We start from the raw sequence: 25620 nt of genomic DNA on the forward strand, positions 1-25620 counted from the left end.
CTGCAGGTATGCGGCGACGTCAAGGTTCTCCTCGTTGGTTACGTGCGGCAGCATTGCGTTGAGAGTCGTCGTGGGCTCACTGCCATACACAAGCTTGAAAGGGGTCGCTCTGCTCGTCTCCTGGACTGCCGTGTTATACACGAAGATCACGTACGGCAAGATGGAGTCCCCGGTCTTGTGTTCTGCGTCGACGTACATAGCGATCTTGTCCGTGATCGTTTTGTTCAGGAGACCCGTAATGCCATTGGTCTGGGGATGGTACACAGTTGTTCGGCGATGGCTTGTATAACTATATTCCATGATGACTTGCGTCAGCTCTGCCGTAAACGCCGTTCCCCTGTCCGTAATGCGCACTTCTGGGGCGCCGTGCGGTAAGAGAATTTGTTCGACAAAAAATACGGCAACTTCTGCCGCGGTACAATTGGGCAGTGCTTATGGTTCGGCGTAACGGGTAAGGTCGTTAGCGGCCACGATAATCTACTTGTTACCCATAGACAAAGATGGAAAGGGGCCGAGGAGATCCATCCCAGTTAATTCAGAGGGCAGGATTGGGGGCGGAATCGGGTTTAGTAGTCCTACTGGTCTGATCGGCAGCTATTGCGTCGGTTGCACTCACGACAACTCTTCATGTAGTGGGCAACTTCGGCAGGCAGTCGCGGTCAGTAGTACTTATCCTGGATTCGACACAACGTGCGAGCTAATCCGAAATGACCTGCTGTGGGCTCATCGTGCAACGCCTGCAGATATTCCTGCCGGAGGTTTTTAGGCACTACAAGAAGCTGCGCGATCTTGTTTGGTGCGAAGTTCTTCATCACGAAGAGGACATTGTTTAACGCGAGCGATGATAAATGTCGCCTGAACGAACTAGGTGGGGAAGCGGCCCTTCTTTCTAAGTAATCGGCTAGCGTATTCAGCTCATGGTCTGATCTCTGTGGTTCTGCGAAACTGCTGGCGCTTACCGCTCCCAAAAACGCGTCGTCGTCATCATCCTTCGGGGCAGCGTCGACGAGAGCGAGGGATAAGCAGTCTGCGTCGGAATGCTTCCGGCCCGACTAACAGACTACAGCCAAGTCAAATTCTTGAAGACGTAGGCTCCATCTGGTAAGGCGGCCGGAGGAATCTTTCAAATTAGCCAGCCATCAGAGCGTGTGATGGTTTTTTTTTTTTTTTTTTCGAAGAGTGCCACAAGGCATAAGTTGAGAAAGGGGGAATGGGATGCAGGAGATAGAAAGTTAAAAGAAGGAGTGCAGTCCAGTTGTGCTTATGAATTCGAGAAGATTGGCAGTATAGCGATTGTCCATTGTCCATTTGTCATAATCACTATCGCGATTCCACCGCAGGCCCACCTTCATGATTATCCGTTGCCTGATGTGCGTTGTTGATGGACACGTCCACAACAAGTGGCGCACATCGCAGACGTCAGGTGGAGTGTCACAGTGAGGGCACCTGTCAGTCACTGGTAGGTCTTTTTCCCGCCATCGATGTCGAACAGATGGGGTCAGAGCCGCCCCTGCCCGGATCCGGCGCACTGTCACCTCCTCCTGCCGAGTAAGACTACGGGGGAGAGGGTGCGAACACGGAGGAATGAGAGCGCGTGTTCGGTGGCGCAGAACTTGCGAATCGGAAACGTGGGACAGGAACGGATCTGGGGGAAGAGGGGAAGAGGTGGTGGATTGTCTGATGTGTTTATATGCGTCATAGCATCTGTTTGTATGTTATGTGGATCGCGAGCATGGCCGCGAATCCAGTGTATGCGAATTGGACATGGGTACTTTGAACATAGCAAATGTATGGACTGTGTTATTTGGAATGTGCGTCGAACGGCCTTAAGCTGTTTAAGGGCAGTGAGAGAGTCTGTGTAAAGATGAACTGCATTGAATGTAGGAACTGGTGGGAGGGAATGTATAGCATTGTAAATTGCTTGGAGTTCCAGTGCCAGAGGGGTGCACGTATCTGCGGTATATGTCACGTGAGTGTTGAGATGCGGATGAGAGGGACTATACACGGCAGTAACTCCTCGCTCTGCAGTATGTGATGCATCGGTATATAATATGCACCCTTCAGGCAGATGTGCGGATGATACCGACGGGGAAGCAGTGGGGCGATTGTCCGTGAGCTGGCAGTACGACCATGGAGGTGGTGTCTTTTGTTGCTGTGATGGTTGCTTACCCCCTTGAATGGTCGGCCATATAGAGATGGACGAAACTTAGAAGTAGCCCAGTTGATCGCAAGGCACTCCTTCTCGGTTGTCAAGTAATTGACTTCGGCTTTTGTGAGGGATCTGCTAGCGTAGGCGATTACTTTCTCCTGTCCGGCACTCCTCTGTACAAGAACGGCTCCTAGACCCACGCTGCTCGCTTCGATGTGAATTTCGGTCTCGGTGTTTTCATCAAAGTGGTCAAGTACAGGAGGACACTGCAGGCGGCGCTTAGGTTCGCCGAAGGCTTCTCCCTGCGGCGCTTCCTACTTAAAAGGTACGTCAGTCTTTGTAAGCTGCGTCAACGGTTCGGCGATGCGCAAAAAGTTTCTGACAATTCGTCGATGATAAGCACACAACCCAAGGAATCGGCCCACAGCTTTCTTGTCGACAGGCGGTGGGAATTGTGTGATTGCAACTGTTTTCTCCGGGTGTGGGCGAACACCATCCTTACAAACGATGTGACCTACGAACCGCACTTCTTCGTTGGCGAAGTGGCACTTCTCTGCTTCTAGCGTTAGTCCCGACGACTTGATGGCATCCAGCATTGTCTGCAGTCGTGTTAGAGGGTCTTCAAAGTTTGACGAGAAGACAACAACGTCGTCCATAAATACCAAACAAATTTGCCACTTCGATCCTGCCAGGTGTGTGTCCATTACTCGTTGAAACGTGGCTGGTGCGGAGCAGAGGCCAAATGGCGTCACCTTGAACTCAAAAAGGCCGTCCGGTGTGATGAATGCGGTCTTCTCGCGATCTCTTTCGTCGACCTCAACTTGCCAATATCCGCTCTGCAGATCCATCGATGGGAAGTACCTTGCATTGCAGAGCCGGTCGAGAGCGTCGTCGATACGGGGAAGCGGGTAGACATCCTTCTTAGTTTTGCTATTCAAGCGGCGATAACCAACGCAGAAGCGCAGTGTGTCGTCTTTCTTCTTCACCAAAACGACTGGTGCCGCCCAGGGGCTCTTCGATGGCTGGATTGCGTCATCAGGCAGCATTTCCTCAACTTGATCGCGTATGGCCTGGCGTTCTTGCGGCGATACACAATAGGTGCTTTGGCGCAGAGGTCGGGCGTGTTCGTCCGTTATAAAGCGGTGCTCGGCCAGTGTTGTTTGTCGTACCTTCGATGATGACGAGAAGCACTCCCTGTAGTTTTGAAGAAGACTGCGAATCTGTTCTTTCCTGCTGTGGGTCAATGCCGGGTTGATGTCAAATGTGGGCTGACGGAATTGGTTCGGGGCGTCTTCCAGTGGTTGGTCGTGGAGGGCGAATACGTCTTTGAGGTCCACTAATTCTTCCAGAAAAGCGATCGTCGTGCCCTTGTTCAGATGCCGGTGAAGTTTGCTTTTCGGTGAAGTTTGTTACCAGCACCTGAGCTTGTGCTCACCGGAATATCGCGATGCCTCTTGCTATGCCCACACCTCGCTCCAAGAGCAATTGGATATTTCATTCGATGATGCCTTCAGCGGTTTCGATGTCTGCGCAACCTACGCTGACTGCGACGCTTGACCGGGGCTGCATGGTCAATTCTCCGTCGCTGACGTTTAGATCGACGTGTTGCGTTGAAGTCGTCATAGCAGGTATGTCTTGGTCTGCATAGATCTTGATGAGTTTGGATCGGAGGTCGACGATAGCCCTATGTTCATTTAGGAAGTCCATGCCCATCTCGGGAGCACTGCTGCAAGACCACAAAGCTGGTGGGGTCATCATCATCATCAGCCTGATTATACCCACTGCAGGGCGAAGGCCTCTCCCATATTTCTCCACTTAACCCGGTTCTGTGCTAGCTGCATCCACTTGACCCCTGCGAACTTCTTAATCTCATCCGCCCACCTAACTTTCTGCCTCCCCCTGCTACGCTTTCCTTCCCTTGGAATCCAGTTTGTTACCCTCAGCGACCATCGGTTATCCTCTCTTCGCACTACATGTCCTGCCCATGTCCATTTCTTCTTCTTAATTTCCACTAGAATGTCATTAACTTGAGTTATTTCTCTGACCCACTCTGCACGCTTTCTATTTCTTAATGTTACCCCTACCATTTTTCGTTCCATAGCCCTCTGGGTTGTCCTCAACTTAAGTAGAACTCTCTTGGTTAGCCTCCACGTTTCAGCCCCATAGGTGAGTACAGGCAAGATGCAACTGTTGTACACTTTCCTCTTGAGCGATACCGGTAAGCTGCTAGTCATAATCTGCGAGTGCTTGCCAAATGCGCTCCATCCCAATCTTATTCTTCTTGATATTTCCTTTTCATGGAAATATCATGGTGGGGTAAGTACGCCCATTTACGGTTGTTCTTGCTGTGCATCGTCCCGATGGAATAATCAGGTTGCCACCTGCGGGGCGATTCAGCGGGCCATCCCCAGCGGTGGTAACATTCCTGAGCTGAGAGGCCAACGGTCCACTGATGACAGAATAGTCAGCTCGGGTGTCTACTAGGGCAGTGACTCTGCGACCGTCGACATCAACTTCAAGGTCGCTTATTAGCGTCCTCGAATTGCATGTGGGCCTTGGTGTCCAATCTCTGCTCCGTCTTCTACAGATCATGGCCGGAGCATACCATTGTTATTTCGCTGGGCGGCGGTGACGGCTTGCACTCTGGTCGTGTTGTCGTCGATGTCGTCGTGTGGATCGGCAATGAAATGTCTGCATCGTCGTTAGTGGTCGTCGGCGGCGGAGGATCTTGGTCTTTTTGCGCTTGAGCAACCTCACCTCCAAAGGTTGCTGGCTTTAGTTTCCCCTACGGGGGCTAGGAGATCGTCCTTGCAAGTAACCGCTGCCGGGGCGACGCAAATCGGGCATTTTACGGCGATGGGGAGCGTGACAGACGCCTTGGCGACGAGTGCTCTCCGCTGCGCAGCAAGTCGTTTAATTCCTGTAGTCGCTCGCCAGGACGGGGTCGTGGGGCGTCGACACCGAAACTTCGGAGGCCGATCCGCCTGTACGGGCAGTGACGGAGGATGTGTCCTGCCTCACCACAATGGAAGCAGAACGGTCGGTTGTTATGTCTTCCAGGCGTCGCATTTCCTGGGGCTTGGAAATCGTTGGTAGACTTGGCGGGCGGGGGCCAAGGGCGGCTTTCGGTTGAAGGATGGTAGCGACGAGGGCTTAGGAGGGCGCGTCGGGGTGCAGGGCGACGTATTGCAGCATCATATGTCAACGCTGCTGATTCATGCAATGGAGCCGTCGAAGTCGTCGCTTGAGGAACGCCCAGAGCCTGCTGGACTTTTGACGTACGAAGTCCGCGCGCGTTGCCACTTGGGGTTGTTGTGATGATGGCAGCAATCGGCGGAGCTCCTCTCGCACGATCTCCCGGATGAGGTCCCGAAGATTCTCTCCGTTTGCAGATGCACTTTGGCAATTGCTTGAGTAGTCCGATGAAGTGGTCGCTCGTAGTGGCGCATGCGGGTGTCCAACGTCTTTTCGATGGTAGACGCTTCCGTTTCAAATTCCGCTATGGTTTTCGGCGGATTTCGGAAAAGACCTGCAAAAAGCGATTCTTTAACGCCCCGCAATAAAAATTTGACTTTATCACCTTCGGTCATGCTAGGTTCGGTGCGGCGAAAGAGGCGCTTCATCTCCTCAACGTACGCCAGGACTGGCTGGTTAGGGAGTTGAAGGAGGGCCTGGGCTCTTTCCTCTCGGACGGCGCTTGAAAAGGCGTTCAAAAACGCTTCCTTAAAAATCTCTCAATCCTTCATATCTGCCTCATGATTTTTGAACCAAACTCGGGCATGTCCTTGAAGAACAAAGTAGACTTGCCTGAGTATCGCGGCGTCGTTCCAGCCGTTGAAGTCTGCCACACTGTCAAAAAGTCCATCGAGTAGTCCGCATCTTCACTGGCCAATCCGTCGAAGATGGGAGGCTCCCTGGGCTGCACGAAGACGACTGGTGCTGTTGACTGGGCTATTTCCAAAGTTGATGCCTTCCGGAGTCGAACGGGGTCAGGTAGCAGACAGTGCTCGGGTTGTAGGCCTTGGAGTCTCCGGCTGGCGCGGTACCTGTAGGCTGGTCTTCCAGGGTGACAGGTACAAGGCTGAGGGTCTCACTTGAAGGATTAAGGGCAGCACCTCCACCAGATGTCATGTGTTGGGGATGAGGGTCGATGAAACAAATGAAAAGTCGGTGATTGCACTGAAGGAACTCTTTATAGGGCTGACTCGCGCCCGCAAAAGAACTAAGCAACTCGGCGGCGGCAATAGCAACTAACGTGCTGGTCGATCGTCGAACAAAGAATGCCCGTCGCACTCGTCAACGCTCAATTTAAAGGTTGCTCAGAACGATCTAGATATCGTCGCAATTGCTACAAGCACAGGCTGGAACATTGTGGAAAGAAACACGAGTGGCCGGAATCTTCGAGAAAGATCTCGGTGCATCTTGCGCTACAACGAAACTGATAAAGGTGCGTCGCGCGACATCGAACATTAACAAGGAATGAATACAGAACTGGTTTGCGATCCAGAATCAGAGTGATAAGGCCGCATGCCGGCGGCTGTTAAAAAACTACAATTTTGAAGGTTTCGTGGCATTATTTAGCAACAGGACAGCAATGCAGGTAAGAAGACCATGATCTTGTTGAATGTCTCAGCGACGATATAAGTCAGTTTGGAGACGGGGCCGATATAATTCTGCTGGGGGACATGAACGGCCACATCGACGATCTGGATGGATACAGGGATTGTAACAGGAAGCTAATGCTAGATTTCGGTTAGCGACATGACCTAGTTACAGTGAATAGAGAAACAAAATGCAAACGACAAATCACGTTGGAATTCCGTAACAGGCAGACGACCATCGACTACTACTGTCTGATGTTGCAGTAAAGATATAGCAAGTTCACAAAAATGGAAATAGACGAAGAAGGGCAGTGTAGTCTGGGTAGGGATCATAAACGTATTAGTCTGCAGATGGGGCGTTTGATGAAAACAAAAATGGAACTTAGACAAAACGTAAACGCAAAATTAAACGACGATCAAGTAGCGCTGATAACAGCAGACATAGCGGAAGCATATAGAAAAGCCCCATGGATGACTGGAATTATGAACAGGTATAACTACTCATAAGGAGGAAAATTAAGGAGGTTAAAGTAGCAATTCGCTGGAATGGAAAGAGGAAGCCACGGAGCTGGTGGAATAATGAATTCAGGGAAGCCATTGAACTACGGCGGGCTGCTTCAAGGGAACACCGAGAGGCAAAGAAAGCACAGGTATCTCCGGAAGAAAACAAACAAAAATGAGAATCATATCGACAAACGAAACGATGTACAGGCCCTCGTCCAAAGTAAAATAAACCAGTCCACCGATCGCTGAATGGCTCACATACACGAGGCCACTAGAGGCGGAGCAAGAAAAATCTGGAACCATATAAGCCAGCTAGGTAGAAAGAATCAACGAAAGCAGGACCGGATTCAAGATAACGGGAGACAACGCAGCGAACATAACATCAGTTATAGCTGAGTTGTTTAAGAGCGACAGTAGGGTAATCTCAGCAAATCAGGAAGCAACACAAGATAGCAGAATACAAAGCAGCATAGGACTGACCAATCTAAACCGGAAAAAGACAGAAAACAATATTCCTAAAAACGCATCTACGGGTATATATGGAATTCCGATCAATCTGATTCATGAACTTGGTTCAGGAAGAAAACGTTGTTAAGAGCTTTGGAAACAATCATAACGAATAAGCAAATTCTGGACTGCTGACGGCAGAGTAAAATGAATTTAATTTATAAAGGAAAAGAAGAAAATACGCACATGAAATCCTACAGGCCGATTACCATGGCATCTCTTATATACAGGTTGGCCATGCAGGCGGTGAACTTAAAGGTGCAAGCATGGGTAGAAAATAACAAGATACTCGGAGAAGTTCAGAACGGGTTTAGAAATGGTAGGCGCTTAGATGACAGCCTGTTCGTGCTTACCCATTGCATAGAAATATCTAGAGGGGAAAACAGACCATTGTAGTTGGCCTTCCTGAACATAACGATAACGATAACAGGGAACTCCTGTGGAGCATAATAAAAGAAGTTATCAGTTATGAGATAACAGAGTTCCAAAAGAAAATATACCGGGATAACAAAGTAGAAAGTACATGGGAAGGGATAAAAAGTACGGAAGCTGTCAAGGCATACAACGAATTAAGACAAGGTGTTCCTCTATCACCACTGCTGTTGATGCTTTATATGATAAACCTGGAACGGAAGATACAAGAAAGTAACCTAGGTTTTAACCTGTCATATAGATTAGGTGGAAAGGCGGTAGAGCAGCGCCGCCCCGGTTTGATGTATAAAGACTATATTTGCTGCTAGCTGAGAGTCTGGAAGAATTGCAAATGCGGAGATGAAGGGGACACTATAGGCTTCCGTTTTAGCGCAGTTAAGTCGGGTCTGATGATTTTCAACGGCTAAACTAATCAGGGTCTTAAAATACAAGACCATGAAATACCTAGAGTAGCACAATATAAATATCTGTGGGTATGGGTAAACGAAGGATTGACATACATTGGAAAGCATGAGCAATAACATAAGGCCAAAGGGCGAAGAAATTCCGGGATATTTAAACATAGGGCATTGTGGGGATACAACAGGTATGAGGTTTTGAGGGGTATTTGGAAAGGAATTATGGTGCCCGGGCTTACTTTCAGAAATGCCGTTTTGTGCCGAAAATCAGAGGTACAGTCGACTATACAAATAAATAAGAGAGCAGTCGGATGATTAGCACTTGGTGCCCACGGCAAAACCACAAATGAGGCTGTAGAGGGAGATATGGGCTGGGCATCTTTCGAAGTACGGGAAGCTGAGTAAAATATTATATGAGAAACGCCTGAGGTAATAGGACAGTAACAGATGGGCAGCTAAAGTATTTAAATACCTATATCTAAAAAGTGTTGACTCACAATAGAGGAAAAGAAATAGGAAACTAACCCATAAGTATGCTGGTCACAAGGACGAAGAAATAAAGAGCGTTAAGCAACAGGTGAAAAACACAGAAGGTAAAAATTGGATGAATTCGATGGAAAAGAAACAGAAAGTGAACTTTTAACGAAAGTGGAAAAGGCCGATCAGGAAGGAAGCTTTCTTTGATAACTCAAGAGGCAGTGCCCTCCTTTTTGAAGCTAGATCAGGGTGCCTTAGAACACGCAGTTACAAAAAAAAATTAACAATGAAGATGACGCATATGTGCTGTATGTGGTAACTCAAGTGAAACAATTTACTATAGTATACTTGAATGTAGTGGTATCCATCCGGAAGTCGATGCAGGCGCAGTCACTGTTTCTGAAGCTGTGGGGTTTAGAGATAGCTGCGTCCGGATGAATAAGCCGGCGGTGGAAGCTAGCAGAAAACGACTGGAAGATTGGTTGCTTAAATGCAGAAAAGTGACATAATTTTTGTAATGTAGAAATAAAAATTCAATAAATAGAATGGTGTTAGAGCTAACCAATCTAAAACAACAATTAAGATATAGTGAGAAAAATGAGCATGATAGCAACTACTACCATCCCGTTTCAAAGAAGAGCCTCCTATATTCCATCCATTCATCCATTGGGAAAGGAAAATAGGAGCGTGTTATCCAGAGAGCAAAACCCCCAAAGCTGCAGGCACCAATAACTCAAGGAGGCATAGGCTGTATTATGCTGAACAGAAATATAAAAAAGAATTGAAAATGAGAAAGTGAGGCCGGAGGTCCCGGTTTTCAGCCCGACCGCCGGCGGCTGCGTTTCGACGGAGGCTAAAATGAGAGAGTCCATGTGTTTTGCGATGTCAGCGCTCGTTATAAACTCCCCAATCATCAAATCTACTCCTCAGACCTCACTTTGGCTCCTCTTTCTGTTTCCACTTTCACTCTCCCCCTCCTCCTCTCCCATATGGCGCAGGCAGATGTCCACATAACTAGTGTGAGGCGTAGGCGCCTTGCCTTTCTTGCGAAGTAATTATTATTATTTTATATTATTATTATATTACAGGGGCGTTCGGAATCCGCCTTTTGCGCGAGTTCTATGCGCATGCGCGAAGCCCCAGCGGCGACTGATGAAAACACACTGAGAGGCGTCGACGGCGCTTCTCGTCGCCGCACTCATAGCCAACGCACGGGGGCTGGAGGCGCGGTACGTTCACAGCCTCGGTAAAACGATGCCAACCACCTGTGCCGCTTACGGCTGCCACTATCGAGGCGTGCCGGGATGCAAGACGCGTTTTGTTAGGTTTCCTTCGGCGAGCCGCGACCTGCAACGGCGTGAAGCTTGGATTAGGGCAACCAAGCGTCAAGACGTGAATGGGCGACCTTGGCAGCCGACTGCGCGAAAAACACTTCGTTACAGGTATGTATGCATCTAAAGGAAATGTGCATGATGAAAAGTATCTACCGGAGTTTGCACCAAGCCTGTAACCCACCAGTGATAGCCGCAATGAGCATTTGTTCGGGGCGTCTGATGGCGATGTATTTTGTCGTTTGTTTTTCTTTATGTGCGAAGGGGCCGGACGTAGCGCAGATATCACAGGTGGCTGTGTGCGCTAGACCGTAATATTTAGCATGTTTTATCGCGACTGCCGCCTGACTAAAAAGAAGAAAAAAAAGGGTGTTTGTTGTGATGCACCGCCGTTAGCGAGCCGAGTGGTTGGGCTGGTCATGAGGCGCTCGCGAACGGCAGTGCATTAAAACGCCGTATTTTTTTTTCTTGTTAGTGAGGTGGCAGTCACGATAAAACATGCTAAATATTACGGCCTAGCGCACACAGCCGCCTGTGATATCTAAGCTACCTAGCCGTTTATCCATAAAGATAAGAAGGGACAAAATACATCGCCTTCAGGCCCCGGTGCAACTGAAGCAATCACGCACCGAAGAAATCCTCATTGCAGCTATCACTGGTGCGCTACAGCCTGGGTGAAAATTCCAGTAGGTACTTTTCATCATGCCTATTTCGCTTAGATGCATGCATACCTGTAGTATCTGTGTTTTTGCCGCTCGGAGCATATGACGCACTTGACACTTGCACGACGCACAGTATTTTTTTTTTAATTAAAGGCTCGCCTTCGTGCACGCCAAAGCATCTGGACTTTGTTCCTTTAATGTACGTAATCAGATGCACTTCGTTAGGGAGCTTGATAATTGTAGTCTTCGTCCAACCGTTTGCAACGGCAAGAAAACCGCCCGGCACAATAAATGAGTCTCCTGGAGGGTTCATGCTCGTTCACTTGCAGAGTGTATCTGTAGTATCTGTGTGCTCTGGACGTAGAACAGAGTTGGTTCCTGACCGAGATGCGCATCCGATATGTAGGAGATTCACATGTGTCACCAAGTTGTTGATTCCGCAGAAATCGCGGCGGAGGCAGAAATGAACGTTGGAGATCCTTTCACAACAGAATGACCATTCTCTGTGCACCGAGAACCTTTTCACTACTGCGACCACATCCGTTCTGACTCCTGAGGCCCGAAACCGGCTACAGCTCTGAATCATCCATTGCCAGAAAAATGCAGCGCGTTTCCTGCAGGTGTGCATTCCGGCCGGGACAATGCCCTTTTCACGGGGTGTGTATATGTGACTCTCTGCCGATCTTCGTGGATGAAATCCTATAGCTGCACGGTTGTAGATGACGCGAGGAGGAAGCGACGCCCATTGCACCATGCCGGCACCGCGGTGACCGCATTGTGCTCGGTAACTCAAGACACCCCGCGCATATGCGCCGCTCAAAGTCACAGGAGACGATTCCACCTAGCTCTGCAGCATCAACAAACCCCTGGCTGCTTTGCCCTTTGAGATCCCTCTCTCTCTCTCTCTCTGGCCCCATTCTCTCCTGTCTGCCGAAAACCTGCACGCTGAGAGCGTCTCATTCTGTCACGTCGAACACGGCCCGCGCTACACGCTCTTACAATACGAAGATAGTATATGCGTACGTGCGTTATGAGTGGCTTGTGAAAACGCTCTACCTTCCGCCATACTGCGTGAACATGATATGCTGCAATCACTGTCACTACTTTCCGCTCCGAGGCCAAAAAAAGGGGGGAAGCTTTCGCTTTCTACCAGCGTTGGCGTGGCCATTTCGTATGGTGCGCTTTCGCGTCGTCTGCTACACTGCCGCTCAATGTGTTTCCCGCCCGCTCCCGCATGATGGCGCCACATCCTCGCGCAAAAGGCGGATTGCCGCTCTTCAGCTGACTTAAGCACTAACGTGTAGATTTTATTCAACAGCACACCCGCTGGCTGTGCTAAAGGCTTTCTGGACCAGGTATACATTCCGAGAAATGGCGTCAATCTCGTGCGAATAAAGCAGATTCCACGAAGAGCATATCTGAACGGTCGCACATAGTCCAAACGCGTCTCTGTCCGCTGAAGCTATAGGTTCGATGGAAACACAATCGGTCACTGGTCCTAAGGATTTCGGCCTTGCTAGAAATGGCTGTACACACCGCAGCAATGCGCTTGCGTTGCAAATTCGACGGTAAATCGAGTATTCCACGCGTCCGTCGCCTTGAAAACGCGACGTACTATATGCCGGAGTACCGTGCAGTAGACCTAGCCCGTTAAAACTACAAAGACTGACGATGCAATCCGCTCCCGAGGGTTCACCTTGGTCGATATATTGTAGAATTCTGCGCACGATAGCATGCGGCGGCGATGTGGATAGTAAAATTGCAGCGGCAGATTCTCACATAGCCAAAAGCATTTGTTTCCTGTATGTGCACGTGCAAACCTATAGTGAAGGAACCAATATCACATTTTACTGCTTTGACTGCATTTTGGTTTGTCACTAGCTGACCGCACCTGCTCGATTTCGGATTCACTAAATATGATTATCACTACCTGGTATGCACTTTGGGTTCTGCAAGCGGTCGTTTTTCTCTTCCCGGTAAGGGAAGCGGCAAATGAAACCGCGTTGGGTCATTGCAGCGGGATGAGGGAACTGAATTTGGAATGGCCCTCTTTTATCAAATTTATGAAAGCAGCTGCACGGAGGCCTCAGCCTGACATTGTGACGCTTAGTGAGCGATGCTCCCGCTAGCGTGCAACTTCATCTGCATGACGCAGTGAAAACGTAGACAATCAAACAAGAAGCGCACTGCCTGCATGGTCTCGGTTTGGCCACGTACGCAAATGTTAAATTCAATGCCATGTAAAAAACTAGAACTTTAGGCAAATTTCTAATACCTGTGCACGCCCAAACGACCCTTATGGCTGAAGAAACAGCCTAGCTGAAGCCATATTTTTTTTTTACATTTCTTTCATCTTTGCTGAAATAGTCGGTTCACCATTTACGCAGTAAAGTTGTATTGCCATGAAATAGAAAAAAAAAAGATTGACGTTTGGAACCTCTGATTTCACGTTACAGCGAATAGAAGGGCTTTCGAATGAACGACTATGGATAGTGTGTTCGATGAGCGGCTAATAATAATTGTATGTGTATCTTTAATTGATATTGTGAAAGAAGGCCAGGTCGAGACGGCAAAGTCGTGACGGCAAGGCAGGCTATGCTGTATCAGCGTTTAATCCGATCGTGAACCCAGGTGCGTGCCGTAGCCAGCGTCGCGGAGCGATGTCGATGGTATGTACAAAAAAAAAGCATTATGGTATGTACAAATGAAAGAAGATCCGTGGAGCGCTCACACAATCTGCCCAGGGGATCGGGGTCGGTCAGCGTGGTCGCTCCTAACCAATCGATTCACCGCGGCGCACAAACGGCTTCAAGCGAGAGACATGAATAATTTCAAGAATCAACAGGTGTGACTTGGTAGTTCACTGTAGTTGTTTGGTTAATGACCTTGTAGGGACCGAGATAGTGGCGCTGAAATTTATTACTAAGGCCAGGGGTGCGCAGTGGTGTATAAAGCAGTACTTCGTCACCAGGATGAAAAGAGACCACACGATTCGTAGAATCATCGTGACTCTTGCGGTCTTCCACGCACGCTTTCGTGGTGAGGCGGGCAAGATGACGGCATCTGGCCACACGGGATAAGTACTGGGCTGGTACTGATGAGGAGTAGTCGGGCGTAGTCGGAGAACGGCCACAAACTAGGAAAAATGGAGAATAACCGGAAGCCCGCTGTACTGCTGTATTATAGGCGAATGGGACGAATAGTAGAATAGTGTCGCAATTCCGATGATCCGGTGTGCTGTACAAGGATATCATAACCGATGGGGTGCAATGGAACCGCTCAGTCAGACCGTTAGCCTGGGGATGGTTGCTTGAGCTTGTCTAATGTAGAGTGGATGACGCATGAAGAGCTTCGGCAACGACTCTCGATAATGAGGCCATCCTGTGGTCCCTTAAGAGCACCCGAGGAGCACTATGACGCAATACAATTAATCGAAAAAATACGTTAGCTACCTCCTGAGCGGAACCAGTTGATACAGGGGCTGTCTCAGAGTAACGTTTAAGGTGGTCAACAGCTATTAAAATCTAATGGTTACCCCCATCGGAGAGTGGTAGAGGACTTTATAAGTCAGTGCTGGCAGATTGTGAAGAACATGTGTGTGAGTGGGGAGAAGCTGAGAGTCTGCTGTCTGCTGAGAGTGTGTCATTCGTACACAAAAAAAAACACTTTGTACTAATACAAGTAATTAACGTTAACACTTGTCATAAAGGAAATAAGCTCCTAGGAACGTCCTAAGAAAAGCGCGACGAAGCCTCCAGGTGCTTCGTCTGAGATGTGCTCTGTGACGTTAAATCTCCCACGGCGTTGGAGGACAGCACAGAAATTAACATCGTCTCCCGTATCGTTCTCGATTCACCAGTTCAATCTTCTTTATCGAGTCTCGGTTTCCCAATTCACTCCGGGACCAAGGATCTTCACTGAACGTTGGCAACGGAGTTTTCGACTCGACTTTATCAACAACTACGAAAGATGAAGCTTGTAGGGCATTCACTGGCTGGCACTCTTCGTAGCGTTTTGTGTTAATAGGCATGCGTCCTAATGGAACGTTCCTCAGCTTTCCTTTCAGGAAAGTCCTCTGACATGCATCGCCCGACCTCACAAACCGCTTAATCTCAGCTTGCACCCCTGGACAGTAAAAGTCATCAAGTACTGTTGCGGTATTTTTTCTCACACTCTAGTGGCCAGCAAGTGCACTCTCCTGTGCCTGCACGAAGATCTGACGGCGCAAAACATTCGGAACGACCGCTTGTTCGATTGTTTTTCCTGGACAAAGTTCCTAAGTCCGGTACAAAATGCCGTCAACTAGATGGAAGGTGTAGGCCGTCTGCCCTTTTCTGTGATCGGTTTTCTTCAGCTTGCGACGACACACGTCTCAGCTGGCGTCATCTTCTTGTTTCTTGCGAAAAACAGGGCGAGATAATTGGAATACGGTTTGAGTGGCATCCAAACCAGTCTCTGAAACTTTCGCCGCCAGAATCTGGAAAGAAGCACTGGACCCATCATCACTGGCAGGTATGCTTCTCTGGCCCGTCAAGACTGTAGGAACGTCGGCGAATGGGGCGCTTGCACCCGGAACGTTGCCGATAATTACATCATATAATGGCGTCGGCAGGCACCTAGCAATAGCTTTGCCTGTGAAGTATGGCGACTTGATAATAACCTCCGCCTCAGGCACTTCGATGTCAGAACCATTAGATAAACGTAAAGATGCTCGTTCACCAGTATATGCAGCCTCGGGCACCAAAGCCTGACGCACCACGATGCTATTAGAACCAGTATCGCGCAGCACCGACACTGCTTGTCCGAACACTTCTCCATGCTCCACCGGCATGTTGGTAATAACCTGAGATGGATTAAGAGCCGAATCGTCCCCTCGAACATCTAGGCATGTTCTTCCCAGCTGACGACCAGGGCGGGAATCTCGAGGGGACGGGCAGCAAGCAGACGTCTCCCGGTCATTTCAATTTCCGTATCGACACAACTGGGTTTCATGCCCAGATTTACGACATAATGTGCAATATGGGGGCTTCGGTTTTGTACGGCAGTCCGCCGACCTATGTGCGATCTTTTCACAGATGAAGCATCAAATTCTAGTCTTTGGGTTTGGGGCTGCATCCTGCGGTTTCGCAGAATTCTGCTCAGCTCTATCTTTAAAAACCGCGAGGTTATGCTGTCGCTGAGCCTCAAGAAAGTGATCGGCGGCCTCAGCAATCTCGTCCACAGTTTTTCTATCACGTTCTCGCCAGAAGAGAACTAAACGATTGTGACAGCTGTTTAAAAACTGCTCAGCCACTATCATGTCCCGAACCACTTCAAACGTGCGAACTTGTCCTCGCATCTCAACCCAGCGGTCAAAAAAACTTAACAGCCTTGTGGTGTACTGGGAAGCTGTCTCATCATCTTGCGGCTTGCTTCCACGAAAGCTTTCTCTGTAGCCCTCAGTCGTGAACCGGAACCTCCAAAGTAAGGCAAGTTTCGCTACATCGTAATTGACTGAGTCCTCAGGAGAGAGTTGTCCAAAGACTCTGAGAGCTTCTCCGCTGGGGCACCGACTCAAAGCCGTGGCCCACTTCTCTTTCGGCCAGCCCTGGCCAATGGCGACATGTTAAAAACGCTTACAATACGCGTCCAAATCGTCCCTTTCTTCAATAAACAGTGGAATCAATCCATGAGGACTAATTGGGAAAGCCGAAGCTTGTACGGTACCGTGCTCAGCGCTTCCAAAACTAGGGGCGTTTTCTCCCAATTCCGCAAGTCGTACTCGTAACTGTAAATCCTGGTTTTCTTCCTTCAAGCGCTGCTTCGCTCCTTCACGTTCTGCAGCTCTCTCTTCGCGTTCCGCAGCTCTGTCTTCCCTTGCCTTTTGCGATTATTTCTCAACCCACTCGCGCAACTCGACTCCCTGCAAACCTATACGTTCTCCTACCGCGAGCAACTCTGGTGCACTCATTTTTCTCCAATCTCTAGCCGCGGGAAAATGCTGCTTGGCCGGCCTGGTCCTGCAGTGGACGCCAAAATTGTGAGGTTCTTTTCTTTAAATAGTCTGGCCACCTTGTTCTGTGGCTTATTCAGAGACAGCATTCTAAACAGATCACCAGATCGACCTATTTAACGACGAATAATTTTATGTACACACATGTACTGGACGAGAGTAGGACAAGCAAGTAGGACGAAGACTAAACACAGAATTGTCTACAGTCACCAGTTTGTTGGGTAGGCAGGAACGTGAAGTCGGTGTAGACGCTCGCTCTGGTTGTTCAAGCTTTATATGGTGGCTCACATAGGGCCTCGGCAGGTCTTGCGGAAGGCTAGGCCACCGAATGGGGCCCAGTGGAAGCACGAGGCCTCGGGTTGTCGTACCACGGCCAATGAGTCCGGTCTCCCCGATGTGCATAGGCTCAGCACGGCGCCGAACGTTTGTGCCAGTGAAGAGCTGCCGTTACAGCAGCGGTGAAGGGCTGGCGCTGTGGCACTCCCGGGCCCGACCACCGTTCCGAGCTTCGTGGACAACAGGAGGAACCGGACAGGATACGGCCGGCAGGCCCCAGGTCTTGATTCCCGGGTCAGTCCTGGCAGAAGACGCACCGCTCCGAGCACCTTGGACAGCCGATCGGCTCCACTGCTCGCCTGTTCTCCCCTGCTCGTGCCTCGCGCTCCTCGAGCCAACCTCCACGTTTTCCTCTTCTTCTTTCTCCAGACGTGGTTTTCCTTCTTCGTCTTTTATTATATTCTCCCCACTCACACACATGTTCTTCACACAGATAGGACTGAGGGCTTGGAGCTCCTCGCAGATTATCGCTAGAATCAGGGCTTGTAGATTGTGGTCGGTAGAGGCCGGGCCAGTAGCGAAGCCGGCCTGCAATCATGAGGACTGCAGCTGGCCGATGCGTTGACACGTCGTAATAATGGAATCAACAGTTGAAGTATTTTGGGCAACTAGGGTCTTATAAGCAACAAAGTTGATTCCTTTCAAGACGTGGTGTACGCGTTCAGGTTCCGGCATGGTGGGGCTGATATGCCGGCAGAGTGCAAGTACGGCCTCTATGTAAGATGCATATGACTCATCGGGATCTTGAAGGCGGGAAGCAAGCTTGTTCTTGGCGATCTCAGTCCGAACATCCGAACAGTACTGTTGGAACTGCTGTTTGAAGGTGGGACAGTTAGTTGTTGGGACTCACGGTTGATAAACCAATTCCTGGCGACCTCAATAACGTAAAAAGAAACGTTATTGAATTTTAAAGCATCACCCACCGGTTGTAGGCACTGCAGCGTTCAAAAGTGTCGAGCCAGTCATCCACGACTTCTTCGTGACGACCAGCGAACAGTGGCGGGACGCGTTGTTATGTGAGCACAGTCGGAGGCGGCGGTGTTGCCGAGGTAGAGGGTCCGGCCGGGTCGGGACAGCTCTTGATTGACATGACGATGGTGGCTGCTGCTAAACGGCGACCGCAACGTTGCTCCAGAGAGAAGCAGGGCACAAGACAGTAGGAGGATCGAATTTCACTTCCGTCACTTGTAAAAGAAGGCCAGGTTGAGACGGTGAAGTCGTGACGGCAAGGCAAGGTATGCCGTGTCAGAGTTTAATCCGATTGTGAACCCAGGCGCGTGACAGAGCCAGCGCTGCAGGACGATGTCGATGGTAAGTAAAAAAGAAAGAAGACGATGATGGTATGTACAAATGAAAGAATATCCGTGGAGGGTGCACTGTATATAATTTTGAATATATATTGTCAACACCAATGTTCAGCGTAATACTCAACAACGATAATAATTCGACTTTTAGTCTGCCACGTTACTGAACGATGATGACCCACAGATTCTTGTCATGGAATGGGCGCACATTTCTATTGAGTCAGTGTTGCGAGAAAGATGAGCGCACATGGCGTAGTGTAGAGTTCGAGAACCCTGTAGAAACGTCCCATTTTTCGCTAGTGAAAACTTGTAGATTTGCGCACATCGGCGTCACCCCCATCATATCACCCTGCGGCTCAGGTGACTCGCCTGTTTGTTACTTTCTTGTTATTTTGTTACTTTCTTTATGTAGAAGTATGGTTACTGTGCAGCCACTATATATATCTTCCAGTACTTTCACGTATGGCTCGTCTACAATTTCGCAATGCCTGCATCACCGCCGAGGTTTCCACTGAGTCAAATGCTTTTCCGCAATCAATGAATGTTATATATAAGGGCTGGTTATATTCCGAGCATTTTTCTATCATCCTATTGATGGTACGGATATGATCGATAGTAGAGTACCGTTTCCGAAAACCTGCTTGATCCTTTGCTTGATTGCAGTTGTCCTGATTTTATTAGCGATTACCTTAGTAAATACCTTATACGCAACAAACAGTAAGCTGATTGGTCTGTAATTTTTAAGGTCCTTAGAGTCCCCTTTCTTATGAATTAGGCTAATGTTTGCGTTCTTCTATGGTTCCGGTACTGTCGATGACACCAGGCACTGCGTATACAGGGTGGCCAGTTGTTCCAGCATGATATCCCCCCCTCCCCGTCGTTCAGCAAATCTGTAGTTATGTGATCCTCTCCAGCTGATTTCCCCCTTTTCATAGTTTCCAGTGCTTTCTTGACCTCGTCCTTCGTCACTGGTGGAACGTCTGACTGTTTTTCCCTACCGCCAATCTCATTACGGCCCTGACTAATTTGGCTACTGTAGAGATCTGATAGAACTCCTCGGCTACTTTGACTATCTTGTCCATATTCGTGATGACGTTGCCCGCCTTGTCCCTTATCGCATAGATCTGGTTTTTGTCTATGCCCAATTTCTTCTTTACCGCTTTAAGGCTTTCCCCGTTCTTTAGAGCGTGCTCAATTTTCTTTATGTTATAATTACTTATATCGGCCACCTTGCGCTTATTGATTGGCTATGATATCTTGGCCAATTCGATCTGGTCTGTTGAATTGGAAACTGTCATACTCTGACGTTTTTTAATCAAATCTTTCGTCTCCTTCGACAGCTTGCCAGTATCCTCTCTAACTATCCTACGGCCCACTTCTACCGCGCACTCAATAATGATATTGTTACGTGGAAGATCTACAGTTCGAAAGCTCTACGCACAGCTATCGTTGATGAGGGCACTGATTTCACAACACTCAGCGTCGTCGTCTTCTCGGAGTCTGTTGCACTCCTTCATCCTCATTACGAACAGCGAATACAGGTAAGTAACACTACGCCCCCTCCCCCCCCCCCCCCGCGGGAAAAGCACAGTCCCGGTGCGGTATATGTCAGCGAAATATAACGTTAATTATAGGGCTTTAGACGGGACACATGCACTATTTCGGAGGTTGGAGCTGTGGACGGGGACATCGGAACCACAGATTCAACTTCGTAGGTGACGTCGGTCACGGGGCGCAAAACACGGTAAGGGCCAGTGTAACAGGGCAAATGTTTTTCACACAAGACCACTCGACGGCACGGGAGCCACAGCAAAGCGAGATATCCAGGACTTTAGTGGACATCACGGTGGCGGCTGTCGTGCCGGATCTTTTGGAAGTTTTTGGATGCAGAGAGCCTGGCATGAGCTATCGGCGGGCATCATGAGCGCGCGTGACGGCGTCACTGGTGTAAGTACTGGTGGCGTTTGCTGCGGGTAGGGAGGTGTCGAAGGATAGTAACCGGTGTCGGCCAAATAATAAATAAAATGTGGAGTATCCAGCGGTAGAATGGACAGATGAATTATAGGCAAATGTGACAAAGGGGAGATGAACGTCCCAATCTCGATGGTCGTCAGACACATACATGGCCAGCATGTCTGTAAGGGTACGGCTTAAATGTTCCGTGAGGCCGTTGGTCTGGGGGTGATATGCGGTGGTGAACTTGCGGCGGATGGAGCATGAATGGAGAATTTGGTCAACCACTCACGACAGGAAACACCGGCCACGGTCAGTTAGTATTTCACGAGGAGCACCATGATGAAGAATTAACTTTTCTAGAAGGAAGACAGCGATATCTGTGGCGCAGCTGGTCGGTATGGCTCGGGTAATAGCGTACCGAGTAGCGTAATCGGTGGCGTCGGCGATCCATTTGTTCCCCGAGGCGGAAACTGGAAGGGGCTGGAAGGGGGCCAAGGGGGTCAACGCCTATACGGGAAAACGGGTCACTTGGTATGGGTATCGGCTGCGTACGACCTGGAGGCAAAATTGTGGGCTTCGTCCGACGCTGACACAGTTCACATGCGGCAACGTACTGCTGGACAGAGCGGTAGAGCCCCGGCCAGTAGAAACATCGGCGCAGGCTGTCGTATGTGCGAGAGAAACCGAAGTGGCCAGCCGTGGGAGCATCATGGAACTGTTGAAGGATGGTGGAACGCAGGTGTTGGGGGATGACGAGCAAAAGGTCTGTGCCATCTGGTCGCATATTACGTCGGTATAGGGTGCTCTCGTGGAGCACAAATAAGGCGAGAGATGGGTCAGGGCGGTCGGAGGTAAGACGGATGATAATGGAATGCAGAGAAGGATCTAAGTGCTGTTCCTTGGCAATGTTAGCAAAGGCGGAGACAGACAAGACACATGCATCATCGTCAGAGTCTGTAGGACTAGGGGAGTCGACTGGATGACGTGACAAACAGTCTGCATCTTAGTGAAGCCGCCCGTACTTGTTCACGACGGAAAAGGTGTATTCTTGTAATCGTAGCGCCAAGCGCTCCAAACAGCCAGTAGGATCTTTGAGAGAGGAAAGCCAGCACAAGGCATAATGGTCTGTTATCACTATAAAATGGCGGTCAAACAAATAAGGGCGGAATTTCGTAATAGCCCAGAGAAGCGCCAGGCACTCTCGCTCTGTAATAGAATAATTTTGTTCGGGTGTTGAGAGGAGGCGGCTGGCATACGCATTGTACGGCCGTGTTGTCGCTGAGCGAGTATAGCTCCTATTCCACAGCCACTTGCGTCGGTACGGAGTTCAGTATTGGCGGAAGGGTTGAAGTGGGCCACGACTGCTGGAGTAGTTAGAGAAGCAATAAGCTCTGAGAAAGCTGCAACTTGTTCAGGCCCCCAATGGAATCAAACGTCTTTCTTGAGGAGTTGGGTGAGCGGACGAACAAGGACTGCGGAGTCTGGGACGAATCGTCGGAAATAGGAACATAGGCCAATAAAGCTTCGGACATCGCTGGATGAAAGCGGAGTGGGAAAATTTTGACGGCACGTATCTTGTCAGGGTCAGGCTGAACACCGAAAGCAATAACCAAGTGATCCAAGCACTTTGATTTCCCGATGTCCGAAACTACATTTCTTTGAGTTTAGTTTAAGGCCGGCGCGGCGGAATAGCTCGAGAATGATAGAAAGGTGAGAGAGGTGGCTGTCATAAGTGGACGCGAAAACAATGACGTCGTCTAAGTAACAAAGACAAGTCGTCCCCTTGAAGCCGCGCAGCAATGAGTCCATCATTCGTTCGAAAGTTGCAGGGGCGGTACATAGGCCGAAAGGCATGACTTTAAATTGGTGGAGGCCGTCAGGGGTGATGAACGCTGTTTTTTCACGGTCTCTCTCGTCGACAGAAATCTGCCAGTAGCCGGAACGAAGGTCGATGGATGAAAAGTAGCTGGCTCCGTGCAAACTATCAAGCGCGTCGTCGATGCGCCGAAGAGGATATACATCTTTTTTGGTTATCTTATTCAAATGACGGTAGACAACGCAGAATCCCCAACTGTTATCCTCCTTCTTGACCAATACGACAGGGGATGCCCAGGGGCTACTGGAAGGCTCGATTATGTCGTTCGTTTACATCTTTTCGACCTCCGTTTGAATGACGCGTCGCTCGGCAAGCGAAACACGATAGGGCGGCCTGTGAATAGGACTGGCGTCCCCGGTGTCAGTGCGGTGGGTGACAACTGTCGTTTGACCCAATGAACGGGTGCCGAAGTCAAAAAGGTCACTGTAGGTAAAAAAAAGCTTGTGTAACTGAGCTGCGAATTCAGGTTGCAGATCAGCTGATATCATGCTGTTAAGCGGATGAGGGCGCGATGTGGACGACGAGGGGGTGTTGGCAGGGACGGCAGTTGTATGATCTGTAGACACAGCTGAAATGGCACAATCGGACATCGGGGACAGCGCAGCTAATGAAATTCCCTCGGGCAGAACTTGAGTGGAAAAAATGAAGTTAAGGACAGGGTGTCGGGTGCGGTTCTGGGCGATGTGCACAATTAGATGATGAAGGGTGACGTGCCGCTGCAGCATGACATCTGTAATGGGACAAGCGAGATAGTCGCCATCTGGAACGGGTGGAAATGGCGACATAGGGATGTAAACGGCAGTTTCACGAGGAAGGCGGCTAAACTGTGCTGATCGAAGTCGGGGTGAGCAGGAGGGGTCTTCAGAGCAGAGCGGAAGGTCCAAGCGAAGTAGGCCGCTAAAGCAGTCAATAAGGGCAGAGTGGGCTTTTAAGAAGTCAATTCCCAGGATAACGTCGTGGGGGCATTCATGTAGGACGGTGAACAACACTGGGGCATGACTGCCAGCAATTGTAACTCGCTCCGTACGCATGCCAACCACGGTAGCAGGGCTGCCATTATCGACCCGAACTGTGGACGAGACGGCTGGCGTAAGGACTTTCTTGAGCCGACGGCGAAATAAGGAGCAGAGAGCGAACATTTGGGCGCCTGTATCAATTAGAGCAGAAACGGGAACTCCATCCACACGGACGTCGATACGGTTATTTTCTAGGGCAGGGGTCAACAGAGGTTTTTCGGTCCTGGTCATAAATGCAGCGTCACCTCCGAGAGCTGCATTGGCTAGTTTTCCGGTAAGTGGCCAGAATAGGATGATGGCGAACTGCGGCGAGGAAGAGGAGAACGCGAACGTCATGCTTGCGGGGATGCTGACCGGTTGGCAGGACGGACAGTGCAACAAGGGTCAGGACGGGCCTGGTCGGGGCGAGGTGAGGAATAGCGAGGGGCATAGTTTCCGCGGCGGTCGACGTAGGTAGTAAAACAGATGGGGCGATTGTCATGGGTATGCCATTCGTTTGGGTTGCGGTACCGATGTCGGGCAAGAAACCGGCGCTGGATGAAGCAGCAGCAATCACTGGAGGGGCAGGTCCTGAATCCACGGTGTAGGTGGCGCTGGCAGAAGGGAGGCCCATATTCGCAACTTTTTGGCGAACAATAGCCTTAATAAGTGATATAGTAGCCAGGGTGTTGTCGGGTGTATGCTACAGCGAGGCCGCAGGAGTCATTGCTTCAAGCTTTTGGCGGACAATGCGTGTCAAAGTGTTGTCGTTAGCAGGCGGTCGAGGGGTCGGGAGATCGATACAGGATGAGCTCGCAACCGTGTTCGGCAGCAGGTCTAAACGGTGAGATACGCGCCTCTTCCGCCTGCTCGAAACGACGGCACACCTGCAGCACAGAGTCCACGGTAGAGCAATTCCTGCACAATAGGAGGTAGAAGGTATCGTCGGCAGTGCCTTTTACTATATGACCGACTTTATCCTCCTCAGTCATGCCTTGGCCGACTTTGCAGCATAGAGACAGGACCTCTTGAATGTAGGTGAGGTAAGACTATGTAGACGTTCGGGCGCGTGAGGCGAGCGCTTTCTTGGCGACGATGTGGCGGCCAATAGGCTTTCCGAACAGGTCGTGTAGCTTCTGTTTGCAGATATCTGAAGATGTTAGGTAGTCTTCGTGGGTTTCAGACCCCACCCGTGCGGTCCCAGCCAAGTAGGAGATTACATTCGCGAGCATGAGTGTGCAATCCCACCGGTTGTGCTTGCTCACGCGCTCGTATAGGGCTATCCAGTCGTCTACGCCGACGTCGTTGGTCCCGCTGAAGGTTCCGGGATCACGGGGGTGGGCCATGATAACAGCAGGTGCGGCGTCTGTAGAGGTAGAGGCGTCTGTAGTCATTGTAGTGGTTCCGACGTGGCGGCCGTTGCAGAGATCCAGCTTGTGACAGGGGATCGAATAGATTCACCTCCACTAAGAGATGTTTCGTGGAAGGTCTACAGTCCGAAAGCTCTCCGCACAGCTAACGTTGATGAGGGCACTGATTTCACAACACTCAGTGTCGTCGTCTTCTCGGAGTCTGTTGCACTTCTTCATCCTCATCACGAACAGCGAATACAGCTGAGTAACAATATCTCTGAAATAATTGTTCATTGCTTCTAGGGTAATGTCCCCATCTTTGGTTAGAGCTGAATACCTATTCTGTAGCGAGATCCTGAACTCTTCTGCCCTCCCCCTCACCACTAATTCATTGATAGGCTTCTTTCTTACTAATATGTTGCGTTCCCTCTTCAGATGTAGGCTAATTCGGGACCTCACCATCTTGTGGTCACTGTATCGCACTTTCGCGACTACCTCTACATCTTGCGAAATTACGGGAGTTGAACAGAGTATGAAGTAGATTTCATTTTTAGTCTCCCCGTTAGAACTTTTCCATGTCCATTTCCGGTTCTTCCGTTTGCTGAAGAAGGTATTCATGATTCGTAAGTTACTGCGCTCTGCAAACTCAACTAATAACTCCCCCTGCTGTTCCTAGAACCAATGCCATAGTCACCTACTGCCTGGTCTCCTGCCTGCTTTTTCCCTGGCATTGAAGTCCCCCATTAAT

This window comes from Amblyomma maculatum, chromosome 11 (assembly GCF_055883805.1).
Source record: "Amblyomma maculatum isolate TAMU_Amacu chromosome 11, ASM5588380v1, whole genome shotgun sequence".
NCBI lineage: Eukaryota > Metazoa > Arthropoda > Arachnida > Ixodida > Ixodidae > Amblyomma > Amblyomma maculatum.